General features: G+C 38.7%; 1 protein-coding gene and 1 pseudogene across 1 annotated transcript in view; both read right to left on the bottom strand.

Moving 5' to 3' along the window:
• The window catches only part of LOC136157472 (hydrocephalus-inducing protein homolog), a 162,061-nt gene that overhangs the window by 26,509 nt on the left and 114,010 nt on the right, over positions 1–21,542 (bottom strand). The window lies entirely within an intron of this gene.
• On the bottom strand, positions 17,915–19,002 carry LOC136158738 (heterogeneous nuclear ribonucleoprotein A1-like; annotated as a pseudogene).

Below are 21,542 nucleotides of genomic sequence, written 5' to 3'. Positions count from 1 at the left end.
AAGATGCTTGCTCCTTGGAAGAAAAGCTATGACCAACCCAGAAAGCATATTAAAAATCAGAGACATTACTTTGACAACAAAGGTCCATCTAGTCAAAACAATGGTTTTTCCAGTAGTCATGTATGGATGTGAGAGTTGGACCATAAAGAAGGCTGAGTGCTGAAGAATTGATGCTTTTGAACTGTGATGTTGGAGAAGACTCTTGAGAGTCCCTTGGACTGCAAGAAGATCCAACCAGTCCATTCTAAAGGAAATCAGTCCTGAATATTCATTGGCAGGACTAATGCTGAAGCTAAAACTCCAATATGTTGGCCACCTGATGTGAAGAACTGACTCATTTGAAAAGACCCTGATGCTGGGAAAGATTGAAGGCAGGAGGAGAAGGGGAAGAAACAGGATGAGATGGTTCGATGGCATCACCAACTCAATGGACATGAGTTTGAGCAAGCTCTGGGAGTTGGTGATGAACAGGGAAGCCTGGCGTGCTCCAGTCCATGGGGTTGCAAAGAGTTGGATATGACTGAGTGACAGAACTGAACTGAAATAGTATCCCTTACTACAGAGGCACAATGCATACAGAGCACAAGCCTTTAAAGTACTGACTGGTTTTGTTTCCCTTTTAAAATGAGGTATACCTGCATGATCATTATAAAATATTAAAAGGGAAAGTAGAAATTCTATCATAATTCCACCATACAAAGATAATAACTATTGTTATCATTGTGGGCCAATCCTTTCACATTTAATCTTATTTAAGAACTGTCAATGTAAATGAGAGCATAAGCTATGTATTATTTTTGGCCTCCATTTTTTTAACTTAATAAAACATCTTATTGGCAAATTCAGACTTAATTGAAGAAAGTAGGGAAAACCACTAGACCATTCAGGTATGACCTAAATCAAATCCCTTATGATTATACAGTGGAAATGAGAAATAGATTTAAGGGACTAGATCTGATAGACAGAGTGCCTTAAGAACTATGGACGGAGGTTCGTGACATTGTACAGGAGACAGGGAACAAGACCATCCCCAAGAAAAAGAAATGCAAAAAAGCAAAATGGCTGTCTGAGGAGGTCTTACAAATAGCTGTGAAAAGAAGAGAAGTGAAAAGCAAAGGAGAAAAGGAAAGATATTCCCAATTGAATGCAAAGTTTCAAAGAATAGCAAGGAGAGATAAAAAAGCCTTCCTCAGAGATCAGTGCAAAGAAACAGAGGAAAACAGCAGAATGGGAAAGACTAGAGATCTCTTCAAGGAAGTCAGAGATACCAAGGGAACATTTCATGCAAAGATGGGCTCAATAAAGGACAGGAATGGTATGGACCTAACAGAAGCAAAAGACATTAAGAAGAAGTGGCAAGAATACACAGAAGAACTGTACAAAAATGATCTTCATGATCCAGATAAACACGATGGTATGATCACTACCTAGAACCAGACATCCTAGAATGTGAAGTCAAGTGGGCCTTAGGAAGCATCACTATGAACAAAGCTAGTGGAGGTGATGGAATTCCAATTCAGCTATTTCAAATCCTGAAAGATGATGCTGTGAAAGTGCTGCACTCAATATGCCAGCAAATTTGGAAAACTTAGCAGTGGCCACAAGACTGGAAAAGGTCAGTCTTCATTCCAATCCCAAAGAAAGACAATGTAAAGAATGCTCAAACTACCGCACAATTGCACTCATCTCACACACTAGTGAAGTAATGCTTAAAATTCTCCAAGCAAGGCTTCAACAATACATGAGCCGTGAACTTCCAGATTTTCAAGCTGGATTTAGTAAAGGCAGAGGAACCAGAGATCAAATTGCCAACATGGGTTGGATCATCAAGAAAGCAAGAGTTTCAGAAAAACATCTATTTCTTCTTTATTGACTATGCCAAAGCCTTTGACTGTGTGGATCACAACAAACTGTGGAAAATTCTTCAAGAGATGGGAATACCAGACCACCTGACCTGCCTCTTGGGAAATCTGTATTCAGGTCAGGAAGCAAGTTAGAGCTGAACATAGAATAACAGACTGGTTCCGAACTAGGAAAGGAGTACGTCAAGGCTGTATACTGTCACCCTGCTTGTTTAACTTACATGCAGAGTACATCATGTGAAATGCCAGGCTGGATGAAGCACAAACTGGAATCAAAATTGCTGGGAGAAATATCAATAACCTCAGATATGCAGGTGACATCACCCTTATAGCAGAAAGTGAAGAACAAAAGAGCCTCTTGATGAAAGTGAAAGAGGGGAGTGAAAAAGCTGGCTTAAAACTCAACATTAAGAAAAGTAAGATCTGGTCCCATCACTTCATGGCAAATAGATGGGGAAACACTGGAAACAGTGACAGACTTTACTTTCTTCGGCTCCAAAATCACTGCAGATGGTGACTGCAGCCATGAAATTAAAAGACGCTTGCTCCTTGGAAGAAAAGTTATGACCAAACTGGACAACATATTAAAAAGCAGAGACATTACTTTGACAACAAAGGTCCATCTAGTCAAAGCTATGGTTTTTTCCGTAGTCATGTATGGATGTGAGAATTGGACTATAAAGAAAGCTGAGCACCAAAGAATTGATGGTTTTGAACTGTGGTGTTCAAGAAGACTCTTGAGAGCCCCTTGGACTGCAAGGAGATCAAACCAGTCCATCCTTAAGGAAATCAGTCCTGAATATTCACTGGAAGAACTGATGCTAAGGCTGAATCTCCAACACTTTGGCTTCCTGATGTGAAGAACTGACTCATTTGAAAAGACCCTGATGCTGGGAAAGATTGAAGGCAGAAGGATAAGGGGATGACAGAGGATGAGATGGTTGGATGGCATCACTGACTCAATGGACATGAATCTGAGTAAGCTCCGGGAGTTTGTGATGGACAGGGAGGCCTGGCGTGCTGCAGTCCATGGGGTGGCAAATGTCGGACATGAACTGACTGAACTGACTGAAGAAAATCTGGAACATTTTTACATATCATCACCTAAAGATGTACTAAATACTTTTAACCAGTCCCTTCTGTGGATATTTAAGTGTTTCCAACTTCTCATTACAACGTATAGTGTAATTAATGCCATTGAATACATTTATGATCAGTTTCCTGTATTTTCTTTAAGCACTTTGAAGGCATCATGCTAGTCTTTCTTGTCTTCTACCATTTCTGTTGAGAACTCAGTTGATTGTCTTTTTGCTCATTTAAGATAATATGTCTTTTTCTCTGACTGCTAAGGTTTTCTTTGTCTTTCTTCAGTTTTACTATAATATTCTTGTGGTTAGGACTTATCCTTTGTGAGATTTACTGCATTTCTTGATGAATATCTTTCAACAATTTGGAAAAGTTTAAAGTCATTATCTCTTCAAATATTGCTTATGCTCCATTTTCCCATTTCTTTACACACACATACACACACACACACACACACACACACAAGTTTTTTGCCTCATTCCCCTCAGTTCTTATGCTCTTTTCTGCATTTTGTCCTTACATGCTTTAGTGTACTGGTTATTTTCTTTTTCTAATTTCCAGTTTACAAAATCTACCTCTGGCTGTAACAGGCTATTAAATTTATCTACTGAGTTCTTAATTTGTCAACATAGCTTTCCAGTGCAAGACTTCCTAATGGATTTTTTTGTAGTTCCCAGGCTTCTGCTCAATGTTTTCAGTGAGAATATTTAAAAAAATCTGTGTCTGAAAAATTCTATTACTTGGCTGTCTATGGGTTTGTCCCCATTGTTTATCTTAATATTACATCAGATTGTGTTACCTCCTTATATACTTGGTTATTTTTAATGTAGGGCTGATCAGTGTACATAAGAAACTGTAGATATAATTTGAAACCCTCAGAAGATGTTATCTTCCTCCAGGAACTGGGTGGTAACTAGGGGATATTAGTGATTTCAGATAACCAAATCTTACCACTGGCAGCAAGAGTCTGTGACAGAATTAAGCCCTGCACCAAATCAGTGAAGTAACTATTTTCTCAATTCTACTGAGAAGGGTACGTAGTGAGGACCATCCTACATACAGAAGAGAAGTTAAACTTCTCATATATAAAAGATACCTTAGAACATTAGGGATTAATTATCTCTTGAAACCTTGGTGGGGAAGCATCTTAATCAAATCTGTACCTGAAAAATGATCCAAAGTTGAGCTCTAGTTCTTTTAAGGACTTGTTTTTAGTTCCCACTTAACTGGTTCCTACCTTTATGCATGGGGGGTTTCCAGGGCCCTTTCTCCTTGGGCATCCCATGAACTCCTATGTTTTCTCTCCTGACTCCATTTAATTTTTCAGTCTTTGCAGTATCTACCCAAAAATCAGTGTCACTAAGGATAAAGAGGCCCCCCCAGATCTGATCGCTTTGGTTTCTTTCTTTTCACGGACCTTGGCCTACCAATCCTTCAGTGTCTTGGCTGCTCTCTTTTGCTTTCTAAACAAGTTTAAAAAAATATTTTTTCCTGTTCTTTTATTTTTTTAGTTGCTCTGAGATTATGTGTATGTGAGAGAGAGACTGAGGAAGTTAATCTAAATTACCCAGCTCACCACAATCGGAAGTAGAATGCCAGAACAAAAGGATGCGCACTTGGTAGTTTGAGAGCTATGCCTATATTGTCTTCCGGAATGGTTGCATTAATTTACACATAAACATCAACAGTATTAACAATGTTGAATAGTTTCTGTCTCTCCATGTTCTCCCTCAAAAATCAACGCTCTAAATATTTGATAATTTAATAGGTTTTCCTTAAATTTATACCACTACAATTTCAAGCTATTTAAGGAAAAATTATGTATTTGCTCTGCATGTAACATTTTAAACATCTGAAATAATTTTGATGCTCCATTAAATGTAATTTTCAATATTAGAGCAAATACATTTTGAACAACCAAGTGACATTATTGGTTATTAATTAATTAATTTATTATCATTATAACTCCTTGTGATATTTTATGTTTTGTTGTCTTCTATTGCTATTTAGGTTCTATATCCTTAACAGTTTCTCTCCATGACTATCTTTTTTTTTCTCATCTTTTCTACTTTTATTTTAATATGTATCTACTTTTTATTTTTCTACTTTTATTTTAATATGTATCTACTTTTAAGCATTTCTACTTTTATTTTAATATGTATCCAGTATTTTTTTCTTCATTTATTTTTATTAGTTGGAGGCTAATTAGTTTACAATATTGTAGTGGTTTTTGCCATACAATGACGTGAATTAGCCATGGATTTACATGTATTCCCCATCCCGATCGCCCCTCCCACCTCCCTCTCCACCGCATCCCTCTGGGTCTTCCAGGTGCACCAGCCCTGAGCACTTGTCTCATGCATCCAACCTGGGCTGGTGATCTGTTTCACCCTAGATAATATACATGTTTCGATGCTGTTCTCTTGAAACATCCCACCCTCACCTTCTCCCAGAGTCCAAAAGTCTGTTCTGTACATCTGTGTCTCTTTTTCTGTTTTGCATATAGGGTTATCATTACCATCTTTCTAAATCCCATATATATGTGTTAGTATACTGTAATGGTCTTTATCTTTCTGGCTTACTTCACTCTGTATAATGAGCTCCAGTTTCATCCATCTCATTAGAACTGATTCAAATGAATTCTTTTTAATGGCTGAGTAATATTCCATGGTGTATATGTACCACAGCTTCCTTATCCATTCATCTGCTGATGGGCATCTAGGTTGCTTCCGTGTCCTGGCTATTATAAACAGTGCTGCGATGAACATTGGGGTGCACGTGTCTCTTTCAGATCTGGTTTCCTCGGTGTGTATGCCCAGGAGTGGGATTGCTGGGTCATATGGCAGTTCTATTTCCAGTTTTTTAAGAAATCTCCACACTGTTCTCCATAGTGGCTGTACTAGATTGCATTCCCACCAGCAGTGTAAGAGGATTCCCTTTTCTCCACACCCTCTCCAGTATTTATTGCTTATAGACTTTTGGATAGCAGCCATTCTGACTGGCATGTAATGGTACCTCACTGACGTTTTGATTTGCATTTCTCTGATAATGAGTGATGTTGAGCATCTTTTCATGTGTTTTTTAGCCATCTGTATGTCTTCTTTGGAGAAATGTCTGTTTAGTTCTTTGGCCCATTTTTTGGGCCTTTTGGGTCCTTTATTTTTCTGGAGTTGAGCTGCAGGAGTTACTTGTATATTTTTGAGATTAATCCTTTGTCGGTTTCTTCGTTTGCTATTTTCTCCCAATCTGAGGGCTGTCTTTTCACCTTGCTTATAGTTTCCTTTGTTGTGCAAAAGCTTTTAAGTTTCATTAGGTCCCATTTGTTTATTTTTGCTTTTGTTTCCAATATTCTGGGATGTGGGTCATAGAGGATCCTGCTGTGATTTATGTCTCCATGACTATCTTTTTAAAAACAAGGACCTTTGTCTCTGAGCTTCCCAAGTGGCGCAGTGGTAAAGAATCTACCTGCCAATGCAGGAGCCACAGGAGACCCGGGTTCGATCCCTGGGTCGGGAAGATCCCCTGGAGAAGGAAATGGCAACCCACTCCAGTATTCTTGCCTGGGAAATTCCATGGATAGAAGAGTCTGGAGGGCTACAGTTCATGGGGTCCAAGGAGTCAGACACAACTGAGCACACACACACGCACACACATATCTGTCCCCTCTAGTGCTTGGCAACACAGTGGTCATTAGGCAAGGATTGCTTTGATTACAAGAAACAAGAGCAATTTTAGCAATATTGGGGACAGTTGATTTATTCAAAGGGTTCCCCCAATCCATGTGATCCCTGGAAGTACTGATCAGATGCTAGTTTGACAACACTCTAGAACATCAGTAAAAATTTCAGAGAACCCAAACCTTATTACCCTACTCCATTATTTTAGAGTTTTAATCTTCAAACCTGTTGTGAAGGCAGTGATTTTTACTCCCTGGTCAAGAGAAAAGTATTTTGACAGAGATCCAACTTTCAGAATGGCAAAGAAAGAAAACTGCAAATGTATTGTGAAATAAATTGCAAGCCTATTCATTATTGTCAGGCTTAAAGCTTTCCCAATCTGTTACCTTGACTGCCTTCCTTTTTTTTTTTTAAAAAAAAAAAAAAAAAAAAAAAAAAGAGGTGTAAGAATAAAGCAGGAGCCAATGTTTCTTTGGGAATTATTAATTACTTCAAAGGTGACTGTCTTATTTGTAGCTAGCCATTCCCCTAACTCAGGGCAGAATAGGAGTAAAATAATACCCAGACTTGCATTTGCAAGAGTTAATTTACATTTTAGTGTTACATTACAAATGCTACATTTCCACAAGATTTTCGAAGCAGGGCAAAAGGCAGCAAGGTGGACAAGCCTGCAGGAACTAGAAAGCTCTAAGGACAGATTCCTTAACAAAAGATCAAAATATTAAAATATTTTTAAAATAGGGAAGTTTCTCATTTATGATTACAGTGTTCTGGTTTCACAGCTGAGAAGCAGGGAGATGTGCTATAAAACCTCTTTCCCAGCCCTAAAATCTGTGAATGCACTAGACTACATTTTATCAAACACCAGAAAATGTAACCTTGGGCTTTCAAAAACCTGCCATCTAAGATATACTAGATGTTCAATATGATACTTGAGCTCCATTCTTGTGCAATGAGACAAGAAAAGGGGGGAAAATGCATAAATGGAAAGAACAAATCGTCATTACTAACATTTTAGGATGATCTTACCTGAAAAATCCTAAAGAATCTATAAACACTTTTCAAAATTAATAAGACAGTAAGATTGATGTTTACCAAATTAATACACAAAAATCAACTGCATTTCTACAGAGAGTCAAAAATTAACTTTTAAGATATTGTTTAAAACAGCAACAAAAATATAAAATACCTAGGAATAAATCTAACAAAATATACTTAAGACCTTCAAGGAACAAATTGTAAAACTTTACTGAAAGATATTAAGAAAGATCTAAATAAATGGAGAACTAGGTTATGTCTTGAAGAGAAGATTCAATGTTATAAAATTGTCAAGTTTTCTCTAACTGACCTAAATCTATAATTTTAATGTGCTACTAAACAAAATGCCAGCAGGCAGAATTTGATGGTTCTTTATAAAATTTAAATGTAAAACTCAAAGGGCCAATATTAACCAAGACATTTCTAAAGATTCACAAAGTGAGGGGATTTGCACTGTCATATATTAAAATCTATTATAAACACATTGTAATTAAGAGGGTGTGGTATTGAGGCAAAAAGGACAAAATAACTGAGGAGACAGAATACAAAACTCAGAATAAATGCACACATACATGTAAATTTGACTTATGACAGAACAGGTGCTGAGAATCAGTAGGAAAGATGGACTACATAGTCTAAAGAGCTAAAACAACTGGGCACCAACATAGGATCTGTGGTAGGCCAAATAATGGCCCCAAAGATTACCACGTCCTAATTCCTGGAATCTATAAATATTACCTCATACCACAAAAGGGTAAATACTATCTTACATGACAAAAGATGTGATTAAGGATATTATCCTGGATTATCTTGACTGTGTGTGTGCCCAGTCACTTAGGCATGTCCAACTCGTTGCGACCCATGGACTGTAACCCACAAGGGTCGGTCCATGGCATTTTAAAGACAAGAATGCTGGAGTGGGTTGCCATTTCCTCCTTCAGAGAATCTTCCCAACCCAGGGATCAAATTCGAGTCTACTGTGCATCCTGCATTGGTACCTGGATTCTTCACCACTGAGCCAGCTGGGCAGCCTCTATCCTGATTATCATAGCTTAAAAGTTGTCTTGAAATCAAATCATAGTAGCCTTTCAATTTTATTCTTCTATCCCAAAGTTGTTTTGGTACAATTCTAAATGCTTTGCATTTCCATATGAATTTGAGAATAAGTTTGTTAATTTCTATCAAAAAAAAAAAAAAAAAACAACTTGGATCTTAATTTGAATTGCATTGAATCTATAAATGAATTTTGGAGAAAAATGACATCAATATTTAATTTATCTATATTAACAAGGTACAGTTCTTCATTCAATTTTGTCTTTAATTTCTCTCAGCAGTGTTTTAAAGTTTTCCACATCTTTTGTCAGGTTTATCTTTAAGTAATTCATATTTCTTAATGCTTTTGTAAGTAATATTGCTTTTTTAAAAATTCAATTTCCCATTGTTCTCTGTCTAGAAACACAATTGATTTATCTCTATATAAATCATTTCCTGCAACTTTGCTACACACTTACTTTTTAGTCCACAATGAAATAGATGCTCTCTAGCACCCTCTCCAGAGTTCGATGCAATAAAACATAGATGAAACCCAAGAACCCACATTTTTAATGAGCAGCCAGAGTGACTCAATGCAGATTCTCTAAGAATGCTACCTCAAGAAATATATAAACACTGTTAACTACATTAACTTCTGACAACAGGGCAGAGTAAGCTGACTCAGCACATCCTTTCATTTTAAATACAAAAAGAACTTATTAAAAGCATGACAAACATGTAGCTTTAATACTTATCCAAGTCTAAAAAAAAGAAAGAGGAATTTATCAGCTGCTAGAAATAAAAAAATTCATGTGCCAAGCAGGAGACCTGGGTTTGATCCCTGGGTCAGGAAGATCCCCTGGAAAAGGAAATGGTAACCCACTCCAGTATTCTTGCCTGGGAAATCCCATGGACAGAGGAGCCTGGTGGGCTACAGTTCATGGGGTCATCAAAGAGTCAGACACGACTCAGTGACTGATTTTCATTTTCACTTTCAGAAATTAAAAAAAGAACTCAGAGATTTGTAAAGTATATACAGTCTTCTGATGTAATGGCTTCAGTTTAAGTGCCCTCACAGAAACAGGGCATATGGCTATGCTCCCATCTGGGAATGAGGAACTGAACTTAGATCCTTGCATAAGTCCAGGACCTTGGAAAGGATGCCTCTTTCCAAAAAGAGAACTAGAAAAATTCTACCTTTGGGTCTAGGGAGGTAGTGATGAAGCCTGTCCTCTACCCTGCAGTCTGAATAAGGGAAAGACACCCCTGCTAGAACTCAAAGTCCCATGTATAGGTACAGGATCCAAATTTATACTATATTATAGATGAAAGGACTGATGCTGAAACGGAAATTCCAATACTTTGGCCACCTGATGTGAAGAACTGACTCATTTGAAAAGACCCTGATGCTGGGCAAGGTTGAAGGTGGGAGGAGAAGGGGACGACAGAGGATGAGATGATTGGATGGCATCACCAACTCGATGGACATGAGTTTGAGTAAGCCCCGGGAGTTGGTGATGGACAGGAAGGCCTGGCATGCTGCAGTCCACGGGGTTGCAAAGAGTTGGACATGACTGACCAACTGAACTGAACTGATAGGTGAAAGATTGAATGCAGAAGGAGAAGAGGGCATCAGAGGATGAGATGACTGGATGGCATCACCAATGCAATAGACATGGACTTGGGCAAACTTCGGGAGACGGAGAGGAACAGGGAGGTCTGGTGTGCCATGGGGTTGCAGAGTTGGACACAACTGGGCAACCAAACAGCAAGATAAGTGAAAGAATTAGATGCTGAGAAAATAAAAGTTGCAAGGTCTTAAAGAAATAAAAAATTGCTCTGAAGGACCATTCATAATCTAGTACTCATGCTGTGCTAAGTTCATTTGGGTTGCTATAATAAAATACCATAGACTGTGAGGGTTAAACAGCAAGCATTTATTTCTCACAGTTCTGGAGGCTGGGAAGTCCAAGATCAAGGTACTGGCAGATTCAGTGTATGGTGAGAGCTTGCTTCCTGGTTCACAGATGCTATCTTCTCACTCACATGGAAGAAGGGACAAGGGAGCTTTCTGGGGTCTCTTTTACAAAGGGCACTAACCACATTCATGAAGAGTCTGCCCTCACGTCCTAATCACATCCAAAGGTACTACCCGCCAATCACCATAACACTGAGTACTAACTATATTTCAAAATATGAATTTGGGAGTGAGGGGGAAGGGACACAAACATTCATTGCACAGCACATGATAAAGATGAGCTCACAACACCTGTGTTTCAAGTCATCTGAAGAATCAATTCAACATGAGGAAAATCAGTGGTTACCACAAACATGTAAATTAGTATTCCAAAAGTTTGAGATAATAGAAAAGTCTAACATGTAGCATTCTCAAATTCTTTAAAGATGTAGATGAAGAAATAGAAACCATGTGAAGGAGATAAGTGAAAGTACTGAAACCAAATAGAACTTCTAAAACTGAAAAGCCAAATCGATGAAATAAAAACTACAGGAGTAGTTTTTTATTTATAGTAGTTTATTTATAGTAGTATTTATAGTAGTTTATTTATTTATAAATAAATGGAGTAGAAATAGCTGAAGAGTCAACTGGAAGAAAAATCTTAGAGAAAACCCAGAATGTATTATAGAAGGAAAAAATGTGAAGGAGGGACTTCCCTGATGATCCAGTGGTTAAAACTCCATGCTTTCATTGAGGGGGACAAAAAGAAAAAAAAAAAAAGAAAGGAGAAGTGAAAAGAATTTTTGATTCCATGGGAAAGAAATATATATAAAAGAATTTCCAGACGGAGAAAACTGAGATAATGAGATAAAAACACTGAAGAGATAACTGCTGAGAATTTTCCAGAATTGATGAAAGGTACTTATATTAAAGAAGCATACCAAGTTTGAAGCAGGATAAATAAAGGTAAATCCATCTAGGTGAAATTGTAGAACACCAAAGCATAAAGTAATTCTTAATATTAATCTGATAAAAAAGACAGATAATCAAAAGAAATGACAATTGGACTGCAGGAGATTTTTCATCTCAATAACTGAATTCACTGTTCACTGTTTTCACTCTCCTCTTTCACTTTCACCAAGAGGCTTTTTAGTTTCTCTTCACTTTCTGCCATAAGGGTGATGTCACCTGCATATCTGAGGTTATTGATAATTCTCCCAGCAATCTTGATTCTAGTTTGTGCTTCTTCCAGGCCAGCATTTCTCATGATGTACTCTGCATGTAAGTTAAACAACTAGGGTGACAATATACAGCCTTGACATGCTCCTTTTCCTATTTGTTCCATGTCCAGATCTAACTGTTGCTTACTGACCTGCATACAGGTTTCTCAAGAGGCAGGTCAGGTGGTCTGGTATTCCCATCTCTTGAAGAATTTTCCACAGTTTGTTGTGATCTACACAGTCAAAGGCTTTGGCATAGTCAGTAAAGAAGAAATAGATGTTTTTCTGGAACTCTCTTGCTTTTTCGATGATCCAGTGGATGTTGGCAATTTGATCTCTGGTTCCTCTGCCTTTTCTAAAACCAGCTTGAAATCTGGAAGTTCACAGTTCATGTATTGCTGAAGCCTGGCTTGGAGAATTTTGAGCATTACTTTACTAGCATGGGAGATGAGTGCAATTGTGCGGTAGTTTGAGCATTCTTTGGGATTTCCTTTCTATGGGACTGGAATAAAAACTGACCTTTTCCAGTCCTGTGGCCACTGCTGAGTTTTCCAAATTTGCTGGCATATTGAGTGCAGCACCTTCAAATAAAGTTCTCATATGGTAAACCAAATATGTGTGGTTTCCCTTCGAGTCTTTTTTTTTTAAAGGGTAATCTTTAAATTAGGTATTTAAAGGAAAAGTACTTTTCCTATTCCACAGGAAAGTCAAGATAGATGAAAGATCAGCTTTGAGACCTAGATCAAACCACCAGCAAGTTTTTATAAATATCTAATATACACGTTTAACCACTTCTAAGAAAATCTAAAAATTTTAAATGAAAAAAAATTCAGTATCAGATTAACTGGAAAGGTCTTAATGATGTTATGTTTGCCATATTCAGGTCTGAGCTGGTCACGCCCCACTTAGAGCCCTTCGGGGATTCCCTGCTCCCTGAGGATGAGTCTGAGCTTCTTAGTCGGCCAGTCAAGGGCAGGCCTCTGAGAACTGGTTCCCACCTACTATACCCCAGCCTACAGCTTCATTTCCTGCCCCTGCCTGCCCCCTCCCAAGTCTCAGTTTCTCTCTGATTCACACCCTAAAGAACTTACAATTCTTTGTCATTTCATGCTTGTCATATTTTTACATAGTGTTTTTCTGTGTTTTCACAAGTGTTTCCCTGCCTCTCATGCCGAGGCCCTCCTTTTTTTCCCACTTGACTAATACGTTCAAGGGTCACTTTCTCCGGGACCTTCCATGCAAACTGCAAGACAGAGCTATTCTTTTCAATAATTTTCATTCATTCACTGTATGGCATTACATAACTGTTAGTTTCTATGTCAGTTCCCCCCACTCCGTTCTATGCTTTCTAAGGGCAGGAGCTATGCTTTTGTGCATCTTTGTACTCGTGGTGCCCAGTTATAGAAGCTTTCAAATGAAGAAAAAGTTGCAGTTGGAGATGGGGATTAAATTTCATGTATCCCAAGAGGCCTCCCTCAAGACCAATGACATTGGCCTTCGCTGCTACTTCCTGTCTCTGAACACACATTCACATAATGGAATACTTTACAACAATGAAGATGAAATGCAACTAGAGCTACAAGCAGCAACGTGGATGAGACATGTAGATTGATTCCAATTATGCACATTCCAAAAGTAGGCAGTACTAAATTGTAATATTTAGCTACACATACACAGGAATATAAACTATAAGTGAAAGCAAGGAGATAATGATCATGAAGGAGAAAATAATGATGACCTAGGGGGAAGTTGGAGTGAAGGGAGTATGACAGGGAAGGAACACACAGGAGCCTAACGAAGGTTCAAAATATTCTATTATTGATCTTGGTGACAATTACATAATGTATGCTCTGTAATTATTTGTTACACTGTACTTGCATGTATATTAGTTCTCCAATGCTGCTACAACAAACTACCACAAATTTAGTGGCTTAACATATAAACTTATTCTCTTAAAAGTTTGGTAGGTCCAAATCCAAAATGGGTCTCACTGGCTTAAAATCAAGGTGTTGGCAGGGCTGTGTTCCTCTCTGGAGGGTCTGGGAGAAAACACCTTTTCTTGCCTTACCTATTTTCTAGAGGCTGGCTGAATTCTTTGGCCTTTCTAGCTTCAAAGGCAAAAATGGCTGGTATAATCTTTCATACAGGGCAGCATTCTGACACTGAGACTGATATTTCGGCCTCCCTCTTGAACATTTAAGGACCCTTGTGATTATTATTGATTGAGTCACCCAGGACATTTTCCATACCTTAAGGTTAGCTCATTAGTAACCTAAATTGCATTTTCTACCTTAATTCCCCTTTGCCATGCAATGTGAAATATCCACAGATACTGGGGACATGGACGTCTTGGAGAGGCCATTACTCTGCCTACCACAGCACACAATATGCACATTTCTGAATCTGTGCTCTACTTCTCAGTGACAAAAGGTTAGAAGTAAAATTTGGTATATAAACACAAAGAATTCCTATACAACCACAAAAAAGAATGACCCTTTTAAACTTAGTGTTATGGAATAATCTCTAAGAAGCATTTAAAAAGTAGTGTTAGAACTACTGTGTAAAGTATGCTGTCATTTCTGCAAAAAAGTAAGAGAAAAAGCATATCTGTATGTTTCTCATTTTATGTGCTCAAACTATATATGAAAACAAAATTAAAACAAGGGAAGGAGCTTTTCTATTTGCCTAAGAAGGATTTCTTAGTGACCTAAAATCAGGAGGTTTCACCAACCCTTTGAAGATAATAGTAAGGAATCAGCGCTAGCCCTTGAAAAGACACACAGAATTGCATGGAATTTAGAGAAGATAATATGGAATTACCATGCAAATAAAACCCTTTCCTGGCAATCATATCTTTAAATAAATCACTAACAAAATAAAAAAGAATGTCATGCAGATGGAAAATTACACCATTCACTTTACCCAGGATGTGAATTCTGTGGCAGAATTCAGAAATTGCAAAGAAAACAATAGATAAATACAATTAGTTATGTAACGATTGGGAACCTCCTGGAGAGCAGCCAGCCCCCTGGAATAAGGCCAAGCACGATGACATCCCAGGGGAGCCATCGATGGGAGGGAGATCCCAGCACCTGTGATGTGGGGGCCACTGGACCATTTCCAGCCTATGTCTGAACACTGATGTACCAATATTTCCTCCAGATCCACTAAGAAGCCTGGGGTAGATGATGCTGATCTGAAGCATGGAAACAGGTCAATCCAGAAATTTGTAGTGCATTCTACATTCATCTTAGTGCCACATTGAGAATCCTGCATCCATGCACAAAGGGAGAGACCGGATCAAACTAGGATTCATTTGTTTTCACTTATCTGCTCATTCATTTAATCAGTATTTACTGAGAGGCTTTATCTTTCAAGTACTAATAGTGTAAGACACAAAATTTTTTTAAAACAGGTAAAATATACTGTTTTGCTTAGGAATTAATACATAGGTGGTAATACACAAGAAAATGACTATCATAAAAGTCAAGGTGATGGCTACATCCAGGGGAGGTGAGGGAAATATCATCAGGAAGGGACATACAGCTGGGGTAAGTGGAAAATGGCACAGTCTTGGGTTGGGCAGTCCATTCTAAACTGCCTGACCCCTGTACACAAAGAGAAGAGTGACTGTATAGATATGAACTGGAAACATGCTGATTATAACAGAATAGTGGAATTTTTGCACTTCGGGATACTATGATTGTGCACTCTTATTACTCTCCCTCCAAGTCTAAAATAACCACCACAGCCATATTCCTGGGAGACCTACAAAGAGGTAAGTAGCACAAGCTATCCTGAAAATTAAGTCCATTTTCTTTCTTTTTTTTTTGTAAGTCACATATCTGTAGTTTCATTTTTTTTTTCTTTTAAACCATTGTTTCTCACCCCCCCCCCCCAGTTATTTTTATTAGTTGGAGGCTAATTACTTTACAATACTGTAGTGGTTTTTGCCATACATTGACATGAATCAGTCATGGATTGACATGTGTTTCCCATCCTGAACTCCCCTCCCACCTCCCTCCCCATTCCATCCCTCTGGGTCTTCCAGTGCACCAGCCCTGAGCACTTGTCTCATGCATCCAACCTGGACTGGCGACCTGTTTCACACTTGATAATATACATGTTTCGATGCTGTTCTCTCGAAACATCCCACCCTCGCCTGCTCCCACAGAGTCCAAAAGTCTGTTCTGTACATCTGCATCTCTTTTTCTATTCTGCATAAAGGGTTATTGTTACCATCGTTTTAAATTCCATATATATGCATTAGTATACTGTATTGGTCTTTATCTTTCTGGCTTACTTCACTCTGTATAATGGGCTCCAGTTTCATCCGTCTCATTAGAACTGACTCTAATGTATTCTTTTTAACAGCTGAGTAATATTCCATGGTGTATATGTACCACAGCTTCCTTATCCATTCATCTGCTGATGCGCATCTAGGTTGCTTCCATGTTCTGGCTATTATAAACAGTGCTGAGATGAACATTGGGGTGCACGTGTCTCTTTCAGATCTGGTTTCCTTGGTGTGTATGCCCAGTAGTGGTATTGCTAGGTCATATGGCAGTTCTATTTCCAGTTTTTTAAGGAATCTCCACACTGTTCTCCATAGTGGCTGTACTAGATTGCATTCCCACCAACAGTGTAAGAGGGTTCCCTTTTCTCCACACCCTCTCCAGCATTTATTGCTTGTAGACTTTTGGATAGCAGCCATTCTGACTGGCGTGTAATGGTACCTCATTGAGGTTTTGATTTGCATTTCTCTGATAATGAGTGATGTTGAGCATCTTTTCATGTGTTTGTTAGCCATCTGTATGTCTTCTTTGGAGAAATGTCTGTTTAGTTCTTTGGCCCATTTTTTGATTGGGTCATTTATTTTTCTGGAATTGAGCTTCAGGAGTTGCTTGTATATTTTTGAGATTAATCTTTTGTCTGTTTCTTCATTTGCTATTATTTTCTCCCAATCTGAGGGCTGTCTTTTCACCTTGCTTATAGTTTCCTTTGTAGTGCAAAAGCTTTTAAGTTTCATTGGGTCCCATTTGTTTAGTTTTGCTTTTACTTCCAATATTCTGGGAGGTGGGTCATAAAGGATCTTGCTGTGATTTATGTCATAGAGTGTTTTGCCTATGTTCTCCTCTAGGAGTTTTATAGTTTCTGGTCTTATATTTAGATCTTTAATCCATTTTGAGTTTATTTTTGTGTATGGTGTTAGAAAGTGTTCTAGTTTCATTCTTTTACAAGTGGTTGACCAGTTTTCCCAGCACCACTTGTTAAAGAGGTTGTCTTTTTTACATTGTATATCCTTGCCTCCTTGGTCGAAGATAAGGTGTCCACAGGTACGTGGATTTATCTCTGGGCTTTCTATTTTGTTCCATTGATCTATATTTCTGTCTTTGTGCCAGTACCATACCGTCTTGATGACTGTATAAGCCCATTTTCTTTTTTTTTTTTCAAGAGGATATTAAATCTTTTATTGATTACACATGATAATGGATGATACACAAGCTTCATTCCCATCTATAACTTTTATCTAGTACCATAATTCAATTTAGATATATTGCACAGGATGTGCCAACAATCATTAATAACCAAAAAACAAAAAAAACAAAAAACCTCCATGACTTTGCATGGGTGACCCTTTTTAATGGTGAACTCCAGGTCACAACACAATAACTTTCAGTTTAACTACACCAAGGTTCTGAAGACAACAGCTTCTCCACCAAGCAGGTTGTAAATAAATTTCAAATGGAACCTGGCATCACCCTGAAGGAATTCTAACTTCACACTGTTGGGGTAGTTTACCAAAATGGCTTCAGAGTAGACTAACTTTACACAGCACATTAAAAAAAAAAAAAGACATTTATTCAGCGTCATGATCAGACTATTACATTTAGCAATCAACAGCATGGGTGCAAAAGAAAAATCTACATTAAAACCCTTTGTTGGAATGCTTTACACTTTCCACAGAACAGAAACTAAAATAACCTGTTATACAATTAGTCACAAGTACAGTCTTCAAGTTTTTTGCCCATACACATGAGCATTGTCTAAAACATGTCTTCTTTGTAGCAGCTAGGCCCTGCCACCACTGTGCTTGGCTGAGTTCACAAATCTGTTGTCACCTGTAGCTTCCCTGTCACTTCTCTGGCTCTCCTCTCCTGCTAAGCTTTGTTTCCTGGCAGTAATTAAAACCTTCTGCCACTGCCATAGCTACTGCTGCTGCTGGAACCACCATAGCCACCTTGGTTTCGTGGTTTGGCAAAGTATTGGCCTCCACCACCATAGGGGCCAGAACTTCTGCCTCCGAAGTTTCCTCCTTTCATGGGTCCAAAATTTGAAGATTGATTGTTGTAATTGCCAAAATCATTGTAGCTTCCGCCACCTCCAAAATTGCTTCCGTCATTACCAAATCCATTATATCCATCCCCACTGCCACCATATCCACCACCACCACGGCTGCCACCAAAGCCACCTCGACCACTGAAGTTTCCTCCACGACCAAAGTTGTCATTCCCACCAAAACCACCTCCACGGCCACCACCAAAGTTTCCAGAACCACTTCAACCTCTCTGGCTGGATGAAGCACTAGCCATCTCTTGCTTAGACAGGGCTTTTCTCACTTCACAGTTGTGGCCAATTCACAGTGTGGTATTTCTGAATGACAATCTTGTCTACAGAGTCATGGTCATCAAAGGTTACAAAAGCAAAGCCTCTCTTTTTGCCACTGCCTCGGTCAGTCATGATTTCAATTCAGTTTTTCCATACTGTTCAAAATAATCTCTCAGGTGATGTTCTTCAGTGTCTTCTTTAATGCCACCAACAAAAATCTCTTTCACAGTTAAGTGGGCACCAGGTCTTTGAGGATCTTCTCTTGACACGGCCCTCTTTGGTTCCACCTTATGTGGCCTTGCATTCATGGCCGCATCCACCTCCTCCACCGTGGAGTATGTGACAAACCCGAAGTCTCTGGAGCGCTTGGTGTTTGGATCCCTCATTACCACACAGTCTGTGAGCGTTCCCCAATGCTCAAAATGGCTCCTCAGACTCTCATCAGCTGTTTCAAAGCTCAATCCTCCGATGAAGAGCTTCCACAGTTGTTCGGGCTCTTTGGGAGACTCTGATTTAGACATGACGGCAGTGGAGGCGGGGAAGTCTTCAACGATGCTTTCTCGGTGGCGTCCACGGGCTGAAAAGAGTAACCTCACGAACGTATCTCCCATTTTCTTACTCTTATATACAAATAGACAATCACAGACGAGAAAACACTGGAAGGAGTCCTATGAATGCAAGATACAAGTTACCTGAATTTTTCTGACTAATAAATGTCAGAAATGTATTTCTCTGGGCATCCTTACTTAATGGCTTTAAATGGTGTTTAAAGTAATTTACTATCCATGTTGGAGGATTGAAATCTTATTCTTTAACAAAAGATGATCAATTCTGTATGTTTAACTTTAGAACATTAAAATCTCCAAAAGAATACAATGAAAAAGATGGAGGAAAGTATGTTTAAAAAAAAAAATTCCCAAAACTGAAGTAACATACGAGTAATCAGATTTGGCCCATAGAAAGCTGAGGAGAATGAACTAGAAAAACTCACTTTTGGACATACCTTCACAACATTTCAGATCCCAAATACAAAAAGAAAACCCTAGAAAATATGAGAGAAATACCAGGCCACCTGCAAAAGAATGAAAATTGAGTGACTTCAAGCTTCTGAACTTTTATAATAAATTTGGCACAAGGTCTCAAAGTTCTGAGGAGAAATTATTTTGAACCTAGAATTCTAAAGTCAGCTGAACTATCAAGTGGGTGCATGCATGCATGCCAAGCCGCTATAGTCGTGTCTGACTCTTTGCAACTCTATGGACCATAGGCTGCCAGGTTCCTCTGTCCATAGGATTTTCTAGGCAAGAATACTGGAGTGGTTTGCTGCCCTCCTCCAGGGGATCTTCCTGACCCAGGGATCGAACCTGTGTTTCTTAATTCTCCTGCACTGGCAGGCAGGTTCTTTATCTGTAGCCCCACCTGAAAAGCCTATCAAGTGGGTACGGAGGGAGAATAAGACATTTTCTTGCATGCAAGGATCAAAGTTTCCCATCTAGATACCCCTTCTGAGGAAATTACCTGAGCAAAATGAGAGACAAAAAATACAATGGAATGCACATGGAAAAAAAAAAAAACTCCTGGAAAAAAACTGTGCAGGAAGTAAATGATCTAAATTAGAATAAAATGCTGATGGGCTCTGAGGAAATATCTTCAAGGAGAAGAAGAGCATGACCCTAAATTTAGATACAAATTTTTAAAAATGAGGAATTAGAAACCACAGGGGGAAAAATACCAAAAACTATATGGAAGAGTCAAGTCAATTATGACCTGAGTTAAAATGAGATATAAGTTGTGAGAAGATGGTGGACAGTCAAGAGAATCTACATTACACACAAGTCAGAATGGCTGCAATCCAAAGTCTACAAGCAATAAATGCTGGAGAGGGTGTGGAGAAAAGGGAACCCTCTTACACTGCTGGTGGGAATGCAAACTAGTACAGCCACTATGGAGAACAGTGTGGAGATTCCTTAAAAAACTGGAAATAGAACTGCCATATGACCCAGCAATCCCACTTCTGGGCATACACACCAAGGAAACCAGATCTGAAAGAGACACGTGCACCCCAATGTTCATCGCAGCACTGTTTATAATAGCCAGAACATGGAAGCAACCTAGATGCCCATCAGCAGACGAATGGATAAGGAAGCTGTGGTACATATACACCATGGAATATTACTCAGCCATTAAAAAGAATACATTTGAATCAGTTCTAATGAGATGGATAAAACTGGAGCCCATTATACAGAGTGAAGTAAGTCAGAAAGATAAAGACCATTACAGCATACTAACACATATATATGGAATTTAGAAAGATGGTAATGATAACCCTATATGCAAAACAGAAAAACAGATGCAGATGTACAGAACAGACTTTTGGACTCTGTGGGAGAAGGCGAGGGTGGGATGTTTCAAGAGAACAGCATCGAAACATGTATATTATCAAGGGTGAAACAGATCACCAGCCCAGGCTGGATGCATGAGACAAGTGCTCGGGGCTGGTGCACTGGGAAGACCCAGAGGGATCGGGTGGAGAGGGAGGTGGGAGGGGGGATCGGGATGGGAAATACATGTAAATCCATGGCTAATTCATGTCAATGTATGACAAAAACCACTACAATATTGTAAAGTAATTAGCCTCCAACTAATAAAAATAAATGAAAAAAAAAAAAAAAGAGAGAATCTACAAGATTCAGACCTTAGGGACATTCTTTGAGTGATTTAAGGTCAGAACACTCAACCAATAGAGGATAAAATGTTATCCCAGAGTACAGTTTGGCCCTCCAGTGTATAAAATTTATGTAGACAAAACAGAAGACTTGAATGTGGTTATCAACAATGACAACACAAAAGTAGAACAACTCACAGAAGAGGGAGAACTGCAGTGGGCAGACAACTCATCTAAGGATATTGTAGAGTGATGGACACAAATTTATAGTTTTAAATATATAAGTAAAGGCTATTTGAGACTATAAATAAACCTCATAAAATACAACAAATATAATAAAAAATAATTGGGTTACCAGGGATTAAGGTGGGGGGTAGAATTGTCTGCAAAGGGGGG

This window comes from Muntiacus reevesi, chromosome 2 (genome assembly GCF_963930625.1).
Source record: "Muntiacus reevesi chromosome 2, mMunRee1.1, whole genome shotgun sequence".
In the NCBI taxonomy this organism is placed as follows: Eukaryota; Metazoa; Chordata; class Mammalia; order Artiodactyla; family Cervidae; genus Muntiacus; species Muntiacus reevesi.
The sequence above is the reverse complement of the archived record's forward strand: the minus strand, read 5'-3'. Positions and strand labels throughout refer to the sequence as shown.